The following is a 10758-nucleotide window of genomic DNA, read 5'->3' on the forward strand; positions in this document are numbered from 1 at the left end:
GTACTTTTGAAAACTGTCAACTGGAGGAAAATCAAACCAAACTGTTGTCGTTTGTCCTTCTCTGGATAAAACCATAGAGCAAGGACAGTATGAAACAGGTGTCAATAATGTAAAATATGAGTGGTCAAAATTGTCCTAATGATCTATAAATCCACACTGTCTGCCTCTAATGTTGCATCAACAAGTCATTAATAAACCTTTGTCTGTCAGTCAGACGAGTTTTTTGAAACTATGGCGTCAGCCGCAGCTCTTGTTTGGCTTTATCAACGGCTACATGCGCTGCAAATCAAACTGCGTATGTTGGACAGACTGAACGACTTTCTGCAAAATATAGTTCATGGCCTGACGTTTCAGCTCTAGCAGAGTCTTTCTTAAAGGCTGAAGAAAAAATTCTTGCTGACATCCAGGGATAAGATATTTTGACAGCACAAACGTCATTCTTATCAAGCCCAGAGCTATCCCAAGACCCAAGCTCCAAGACACTATTCAGAAAGCGGTGTCGGCTTTGACTCGCCTCTCTTATAAAAATATGACTTTAGAAAATCTCACCGCTCCCCAAACCATCCAAGTTGGCTTTTTGTTGTCGCTGTGTGGATAAACATCATTCTTTTGGTCATTTCTTTCATGATAACAGAGAAAATAAATTGACAAGGTTCCCTCTGAAATAAGCCCCTGAACTACAATGATGACTTACTTTTATAAAAACATGTTTTCGGCGGCTTGATCCCTCCAAAACTTAAACCTTTCTGCGAAACAAAATTGACATGTGTCCCCCACTCTGAAACCAGTCTGCCCTCTGACTGTGAAAGTTGGGTGGATTTAGGGTTGTTGTTCTCATTTGAGCACAATAGATCATTTGAAGTTAACCAGACTGTGAAATAAACTAGATAATATAACCTGGTGCCGACCGGATTGTAATGTTGCGCTTTTAAAAATATCTGGAAGCCAAAATTTCGATCCGTTGAAAAGTTTAGGATTCTTTGCACTTTAGTCCTGAATAAAGACAGGTCAAAAAATGAGTTTTGATACGCCAAGTAATAATTTTGTGTATAGTTTTCGTTCGAGTTGTTTTTTCGTTTTGGGTTCTTTTATACAGTGCTTTGTGACATCTGATGGCATCTTAAAGCGCTCAGTATTTTTTCCCGCACTAAACAAACTTTGACTTATTTTCGGATGCATTTCACCAAAAAAGTTCATTGTGTGAGATCACTGAACCATTGAGGAAGGAAAATACATCTGAACTATTAAGTGAAAAGTACATTTACTCGGAGAATAAAACAATCAAGATTTTATCCCGTAAAATTTGAAAGCCATAATGATTTATAATCTGTCATCAACCGGGCGATTCACCCGTAAAACACCGAGTCAACTGGGCAAGTCGCCCATAAAAACACAACACTTCACAATTAATCTTTACTAGAGGCTGGCGCTCAGACTTTAGTAAGAATACTGACTTGAAATATTCAAATAGCTCTTCAAAAATTTATAAAGAGTTCCTTTGAACTGTGTTAGAAAAATAAAAGTGTTGAAAACTTGACAAAGGTGAGCATTTGCAATGATTTGTCACATATTGGCTTCAACATTATAACACCCTGTCATAGGATTTCAGATTTAAGGTGTAATTTTTCTGACATGTGTGGATATTTTTTTGAGACAAACTGAAAATATCCGGAAACGCTCGTGGTGCGGATTGGTTTAATGCCGGATCAGAAGGGATTTAATATGTTGCGGGATTATTTTTTATGGGTGGTAGTTAAACTTGGCAAGACAAATAAGATTAAAAAGAGAAAGGGAAATAAAAGAGTTTCTGGAGAATTTGATGGATTTAAATTTGTCATAACACGTATCAATAGCTGTTTTTGTTTTGTTTTGGTGTTTTTGTACCTCAGGTGTTCCGTACCTGTGTTTCTAAGCTTGAAGCTAACTTTGTTGAGAGACGTTTTGTTTTTATTAGTCCCCCTCCAACCTCGGAAAGTAGGAAGAAAGAAAAATATTATCCACCGTTGAAATATTTACAGAGTTAGAGTTATAACAGCGGTGGCGTTATTTTCTGTAGTTGATTTTATTTTATCCAGGCTAAATACAGCTTTAAGCTGTCTTTATTAAGACGATTTAGGTCATTAAACCTGCTGACGTTTCGTGTCTTAAGCCCAGATTAATTCAACAGTAAAATCCTACCTATAGGTGTTAATTACGGATTATGGGGACTGGTTGTTGTTCCCCCTGGATCGTGAACGGCTAAGTACTAAATTGGAAAAATGGGGATATTTGAGGAAGGGTCCCAGTTTGGAGTTATAAACGGATTAGCCTAATTAAGAAACTAACACAGTTTGGAGGAACATAATGTGAATAACCTTCTCGAGATTAAAGTATTTCATGGTTTTAAGGATTTTCTTCTTTCAACCTGCCATTGCACAGTTGCACAAAACATTGAATGTCGTCGTTCTGCAATATAAAATGGAAACGATTACCCCAAGGCGTGTGTCAAGTGCCATAATTCTATTTTTGCTGTAGGGTAGAAGTTTAATTTTAGGGCTTATTATAGAAAATTCAATTTTCGTGAGATTCATGAGCCCCTCGTTTATCACAGACAGAATTAACCTACATTCTTCAATTTACCTAAATTTTATCATTTTGGTATCGCGGTTTTCAATTTCACAAGACTGCGTTAGGCGGGTAAAATAGTTGCGACTGCACGAAGGGAAGGGAGTGGTTGAGAAACGGGAATTGAATAGTGTGTGTTAGGTGGAGTAGATCTTTTTGGGGAGGGGTGTGGGAGTATGGTGTTCACAAAAAAACAGAAAACCCTCCGTCTGGAATAATATTGAAGCGCAAGAAAAAATCATCAGTCAATCGAATATATAGTAGACAAATCACAGACACTCTCCCCTCTAAGTTTGTTTGTGAAAGTCTTAAAGACAGTGGACACTATTGGTAGTTGTCAAAGGCCAGTCTTCTCACTTGGTGTATCTCAACATATGCACAAAATAACAAACCTGTGAAAATTTGAGCTCAATCGGTCATCGAAGTTGTGAGATAATATTGAAAGAAAAAAACACCTGTGTCACACAAAGTTGTGTGCTTTCAGATGATTGATTTCTAGACCTAAAATTCTAAATCTGAGGTCTCCAAATTAAATTCATGGAAAGTTACTTCTTTCTCGAAAAGTACGTCACTTCAGAGGGAGCCGTTTCTCACAATGATTTATACCATCAACCTCTCCCCATTACTCATTACCAAGTAAGGTTTTATGCTAGTAATCATTTTGAGTAATTACCGATAGTGTCCACTGTCTTTAACTATCTTTACTTTCAAGCTTGACTAAATTATAGCAGAGGAAAAAAATCATGAAAACCAGTAAGTCTTCGAGATGCAAGATAATACTCTCTGGAGAATTTAGTGAACCATAATGAAAGAAAGCTTGTCACGACGAGACCTTACCAAATGAGACCATCTGCAGGTTTCGTTACCGTAGATGAAATGACAACAATGAAAGATTAAACATTTTAAAAGAAAGCTTCTCAAAAGACAAAGGTGAGCGCAAAGTTAAAGATGTCATGACTATTCCGTTAGGGTTTAGAACCCACTTTTAAACAAGTGGTTGACCTACCCTCTTTTGTTGAGGGTCTGTGCCCCCTTAACCATTTTGGACAAGGGGTGCCACACCCTGATTTGTTAATATACTGCTAGAGTATTTTGATTCTAAAAATTACTATTTAAAGAAGTATATCCCTCCTAATCATTTCAATCACAGAGCTCCCTTTTTTCTTGAGGTGTAGCTCCCCTGTTACCGTTTCCTGTTTAAATTGCGCCCTTTTTGTGTGGTGTGTGTGTGTGTGTGTTTTCACGATGGTGATGTGATGATGATGTCGTGAGGGCCTGTTTTCTTGTAACAAGATCAGTCGGAGGCCCTAACCGGGCCAGGCCATTAGGGGCGTAATATATACGATCGATCCTGAACGGTGGCAGAAGCGGGATTAGCCCAGATACATTAAGAATCCTCCAGTTGACAAGCGCTGAAGCTTATAACCAGACGCGTCAGGTGTTAACTCATAGAGACCATAGCTCGTCTACCAGACTATCCTGATTTGAGGAGTAGCATAGCATCTCTTATCCATGAGAAAACAGAATGCTTTTAGGGACGCTTGGAGCAAAGTGGCTAAATTGTCAAGCCCGTAATGATTGTGCCGAGGCGCATTTTATTTTCTGTATATGGGGGGCAAGGAAAGTGTTAGAAATTGGTTATCTTATCCAACCGGTAGGGGTTATAATGAGGCAATTGGTAGTCTGTTTAGGGATGACTTCAATTAGAGGGTTTGCATTGTGATACCACCTACGGGTTGGAGGTTGTCATGTTTCATTTTAATGGGACGTACACTATGGGTACAAGGTTGTAAAATTACTTTGGTGTTCTTGCAGGAAATCATCCAGCAGCATTAAACTAGGGATCATCTTATAATCCAATGTCCATCTAGATAGTTTATAAGCTACTAAGCACAAATGCTTAGCGAAAAATTAAAATTGCTCAGTAGAAATAAGTTTACTAGCCGAATCACACTGGTTTAGTTGGTTGTGAACAACCTTTGCTCAATTTTGTTTAAAGTAAACAAATTTGCCTTTCGCATGATCAAATTTGGGGGTGAAAATTATTTTGTTCCCTAAAACTACACTTCTTCAAAGGGAGTTGTTCTCACAATGTTTTATACTAATTATCAACAGCTCTTTAATGTCCCCTACGTGTACTAATACTAGGTAAGCTCGCTATTTATGTCTTTATAACATAATAAGTCCTTTTGCTTGGAAGCAGTTTGAAATAGCTAATTCGTTTTCTTCTTTAAAGCTTCTGTACATTTGGCCTCAAAACGAAAAATTGTTGCCATGTTTAATGTTCAAAATGTTGTGGTTGGTTTTTTTAAAGAGTGGTGTGATTGCATTTGAAATCAGGGTTACATTTTGAAATAAAATCTCTGAATACCAACTGGAAGTTGAAAGTGTTTTGTTCGCAACAATTCAGTGAGCTATACATATCATTGGTGTGGTTGTTTGTTGAGGTTTTGTCTAATGAGCCAGAATACCGGAAGAACCATCACCCTCCCTCCCTTACCCCTACAGGGGGGGAATCGGTTTACCAAGGTCTGCAAAATATGATGCAAGTTAATATATGTTAATTATGTACTTGGGACTGAATAAATGATAAGAGGAATCCATTTACCACTGGCTGCTAAAATGATACAGGTAAACAGTTTCAATATATGTAAATTATGTACTTGAAATCTGAATAAATAATAAGAGGATCAGTTTACCACTGGCTGCAAAAATGATACAAGTAAACAGTTTTAGATTCATCTTAAGATCGAATCGAGTCTAGATTCATCTTAAGATCGAATCGAGTCTACTGAAGATGAGCAGAGTATACTGTTCGAAACGTCGAGACCCAACCCAACTTTTCAGAGCCAACACTCACCCTAAGAGATTTACACATGATTGTACCTGCAAGTTTACTATTTATTTATAGTTTCTTCTTATTTCTCCACACCGTGCAAAGGTTCAAACAATACTTAAATCAAGTAAGGTTTGCAGTAACACCATAAACATGTAATACCTCTTCATAATAGGCCTTTGTAATTCAGCCTTTGTGCTGCGAGGACATTTTTTAATAAACCATTTTATCTATCTATCTATCTTTCTACTTCATGAGCTGGGGTGGTTTAATAAACCATTGATGTAGGTAACACAACTCCGTCTGGAACTCGGAGAGAGATATTTCATCTACATTTTGTAAAGATGTTATTGCAAACTTTTTTCCGATTCTACCTCAATGACCTCACTTCATCGGTACTACTTTCTGGATCATGAAATTTAGCCGGGTACACAAGTGCCAGCTTACCAGGGGCACAATTTCATAGAGCTGCTTAAAATAGCTAAGCGCAACAAGATTATGCTTACCAAATCATGACTACCAGCCAAAATGCCATTTCACATGTACATCACTCTGTGACTGGTTTTGCTTAGCAGAGACTCTGTAAGCAATATTTGAAATTGAACCCTGTTGTTTAGAGGCTGTTTTCAGAGACATAGGAGTTACACCTTGTTCTGGTATCGGTGTCCGACCCCACATGGTTTAATAACCAAGATGTAAACTAAGTACCCAAACAATCCGTGTCTTCTTTGCATATAAATGGTGTGGATTTCAGACCTGGCTTTGTGAGGTGGATGTTGGACACCAGACTTTAATGGTGGGGTGGGGTGTTATGAGGAATTCAATATGGAGTCTGATTATAAGGTATTGTGGAGAGCTTGGTGAAAGAAATGGGTTTTGTAGGCCTACAGTGTTTTATTTTTATTAACTCACTTGTGTTTGGGTTTTTGATTTGGTAAATCTTGATTGTATAAATCTTTTTGGTGAGGATTTTAACGCAAGTTTTGACTTGTAATGTTTGAGAAATAAGTGCATATCTCAAGACTACAGCAACCTTGCAGCTTCTCTGTGAATAATGAAAAAATTGCATCCTTGAGGATAAGACTCAAGTGTGAACAGTGAACGTTGTCAATGATATCAAGTTCACCTGTTATTGAAAAATCAGTGTGCATCTCAAATTTGAATTCAACCTTGCAGCTCCTACACAAATTTATAACCATTGAGAAAAAAGACCAAAGTGTGAACAGTAAACTTCGTTAATCGTATCCAGTCACACCAAACTGTGTTAACAATCCCCCAAGTCAAGTTTCACTTCTTCCAGTACCAAGGCACTGTGGGAGGTACAGGTCAAAGGTCATAGCAGTTAGTAGGCCAGCATTCCTGTCAGGTAGTAGTGGATCAGGTGTGGTAGCGTTTCCAGTTGTTGGGTAAACACTGAGGCTTTGTCCGAAGTGAGAAAGCAGATTTGTTCGGCGGGACATTGTTTTGTTAGATTTCCTTTTAGCTTACAGACTTCTCTGCTTGGGATTTGGCTTTTTCTGCATCCATGTTTTGTCAGATGAAAAAAAAAAGGAAAAATAAAGGGGTGTAATAGAAAAAACTGTACCGTTTTTTTTCTGTGATTTTTGTCCGTTTCCGTTCAGTAGGGTTTTCCAGACTAAGATTGGAATTATTGCAGTGTTGATAAAGCTCTGGACACTTGAGGGAGATCAAAAAACAATTTCCTGTCCAAGATAATACCTTACAAAACGCTGAGAAGTTTTGCAAAAGTATATTTGTTGTACCACAGCTTTTAAACTTGTATCCTTACCACCTGTTTTGCTTAGCATTTGGCTGCCTTTAAACCAGTTGTCTGAATCATGGAGTCGTCATAAAGACTCAGGTCCAGTCAAACATCAACACAAGTCAGATATTTAAAACGACCTGAAGTAACCTTGTCAAAAATACCCGTTACTGAAAGGCAAAACTTGATGGTTACTCAAAAGCTTAACCTCAAGAGCTTAAGAAATAAAACCCCACTTCCTCTTTGCTCCCAGTAATGCTTTTCCTTAAACAACGCTTTTCAGTCAAGTCTTCTTTCTGCACCGCGATTTTTTTGATACAAAAGCCAAGCGGACAGTTTGAAGGATCGGCTTACTTCACAAACGTGACATTTCTGCCAAACACAGTTGTCTGTGGCACCTTGAAATTACTTCATTTTTCCCGAGACCATGACGACAACAAAAACATAGCGAATGACTCAGTTGGCTGGCTTCATTGTGAAGGAACGACGAGGTATTGTGACGGAGGCTAAATTTGCTTCTTTTGTGCTTTATTTGAGGCGTTTTATGAACTTGTATAATCAAGGATCAATCATTTTCAAATTGGATGTTAAGTGGTTTTCTTTGAGAGAATATTAGTTGGGTTTCCCCTAAGGGGGGGGGGGGAGGCCCCTGGAAGGGTGTATGGATTTTGGGGAAAGACATCTGTGGTAATGGTTTATTTTATCGAATAAGTGGTTTGATTGGTTAAGTTGGAAGTGTCGATTTACAAAGAGGTTGTCTGATTGGCTGAGTTAAAGTGTCGATTTTCAAAGAGGCATTCTGATTGGTTAGGATTTACAAAGAAGCTGTCTGATTGGATAAGTTGAAGTTATGACCCACAAAGAGCTGATTGGTCAATGGTGATGAATGAAATCTCAATATGAATATTTATTAGACGTGTTAAATCCTTTGGGATTGGGTAAAAGAAATGACCTTTAACCTGATGCAGATGATGAGCTAAGATACTCATTAACGCTAGCCTTCCAACTGTAAAATATTCATGTGTTTTAGTTCCCTCATACTTCAAATAATCATTCAAGTAAAACATTCTGTCAAAATTATGTCAGTGTCCCATTTCATTTTAATCAATTTTCCAGGGTCGAAATGAAGCCGTAGTGTTTCGTATTATACAGTTGTTAAGATCCTGACAATACATTCCTCTAATTGCCCCCAACCCAATGATGGATCACCAGATTGGTGTGAGATTAGCAGACCATTCAGCAGGTGTTCCATCAAACCCCCAAAGAAAGTGCAAAGTAATCCAAGTCAAAATGTTCAACGGTTCCCTTGTACCAATTCAGGTGAATTGTTGGCTGGTACTCTGTTGCTTTCTCGGTCAGTAAACCTGTCAGCTTTCAGTGGTTTTTTTTCTTGAGATGTTTGAGGGAGTGAGTGAAAATGTTCTGCCATTCGCTGAATATTTTATTACATCATGAAAATATATTTAAACTTGATGCACTGTTTGTGTAAGTTTTTTCTTCTTTGTGTTTTCAGTGTCTATATGACAATCCATACCACATCAGGTAGAGACCCTGTTAATTTCACCATAATTTCAGTCTTTCTCATTAGCCTTTGAGAAAGACTCTGCTAGCTTCGAAACACCAATCTGGACCCCCAAAATATACACCCCTTTTTGGGGGCGAGTTCTTGAAGTAGTAACTAAATACCCTACCTTGGTCTACCTCTTAATTTTAAGAAAACAACACCGTCTTTAGAAGTCCCAAAATGATGTCATCACTACTTATTGGTTCCTCCACTGATTGTTTGTTTGTTCTAATCTCTACAAATCAAACACGCATCCGAGGAACTAGCCTTGTGGTCTCGGACCGACAATGGACCCCTGAAATTGGGGTCTGTTTTTCTTGGAAGCAATACGTGCTGATGACTGAATTCTCGTACCCTCGCTCCTTTGTAAGCTTCGATCTCGGATGATTGAGTTTGGAGGGACGACCCTGGGTTTTTGAAGACTTTGAGTCAGTTCTTGACTTAAAAATGGTTGGTACCTCCTGGAAGACATCTGCCATTGCTTACAATTTGTTTTAGCCCTTCAGCACTGTCTGTATACTCCGCACATTCCTGTGGTGTGTGAACAAATCCACAAGCAAATCACTTGCATAACTAACATCTATAGAATCTAATTTAGAAAACACAACTAGGCAAAGGTATCTATAGTATAGATACCTTTGCCTAGTTGTGTTTTCTAAAACAAATTCCAGTCACTGACAAAATCTCTCCTTTAATAAACACATTGTCGCTCATAGTGCTTGTAACGACCAAAATCAGCTGTTGCTTTTATGCCAGGTATTCAGATACGGTTTTCTTGAATATGACTTCAACTCAGAGGGAAATATTTCATAGAAAAAAGCTGTTTGGAGATAATGGGACATTGTATATGGGATGTAGAAGCACTAACTGTATTTCATTCATGCTTGTGTGAAAACTAATGATGAAAATATTACGTCAAACTCAAACCCCAAAATTGTATACACAGAGGGAATTTTTACTCCCAAACAAACAAACAAACGACAAACTAGTCGCATATTATTCCTCAACCTTCAAAAAGAAAATAACCATCTCGAGTTTACTTCCTCCCCGGCAAGAAAACCGAAACAGAAAACTGACAAGACCTGTGCTGGAAGGAGGTTTTCCGGTTTGGTAAGAGAGCGGCAAACCCACTGGAAATAGCCTCTCAATCTACTTAGGAATATCTTGCTCTACATTCTCCCATTCCAAGCTTCAGGCCTTGGATGTGACAGGTCTTGGATCACGAAGCATATATTCTTTTTTTGTCTTTCTTCGTTTCTTGTGGACATTGTTTCGATATTTTGATGAATTACCGTTGGGCATAAACTACTTGAGAGCAAATGTTAAAAGTGATGTTTTTGATGAAAAAGCTGGAGTTTGTTTGTGCGAGCGGTGGGCGAAATCATTTCTGAGAAAATGAGAGTTCTTGACGGGTCGTGCGGTGCAATATTCATGATTTATTTGAGGTTTTTAGGCAGATAAGTACCCTGTGAGATTCCAACCCTCCCTGATTCTGCAGAAAGTTTTCTGAAAATAAACCAATCTTTCCATGTTCTGATGAATTTGAAAAACTCCACAATTATGGAAAAACACTTCCTTGTTGTGTTGAACGTCATTCTAAATATCTCAGAGATTGTTGTACAAAATCTTCTTGAATGCAAGATGCAAATGTTGGCTGCTCTCGCTGTACTTCTCAGCAAGTCCAAAATTCATGTACAAGCGGAATTACTTATGCATTCACTGATTGCTGTAGTGTAAAAGAATTTTTGATCCTTTTTGTAACAAAGTATTTCACACCCACAATTCTCAATCTGTGTAAATAAATATTTGGATACTTTAAGCTTCTCTACAACTCTATATACAATTGTATAATTCATCGCAAATAAAGCGCGACGGAAGTACATCTTATTCCATGTACCCCTAGTGAGACCCGTAATTGAATGAATTTATTTTCACCACAGATTTACATCTAAATAACTTTTCTGCCAAGCCTGCCACCAAAGTAAATTTACA

Source organism: Asterias rubens, chromosome 14 (assembly GCF_902459465.1).
Source record: "Asterias rubens chromosome 14, eAstRub1.3, whole genome shotgun sequence".
NCBI classification, from domain to species: Eukaryota; Metazoa; Echinodermata; class Asteroidea; order Forcipulatida; family Asteriidae; genus Asterias; species Asterias rubens.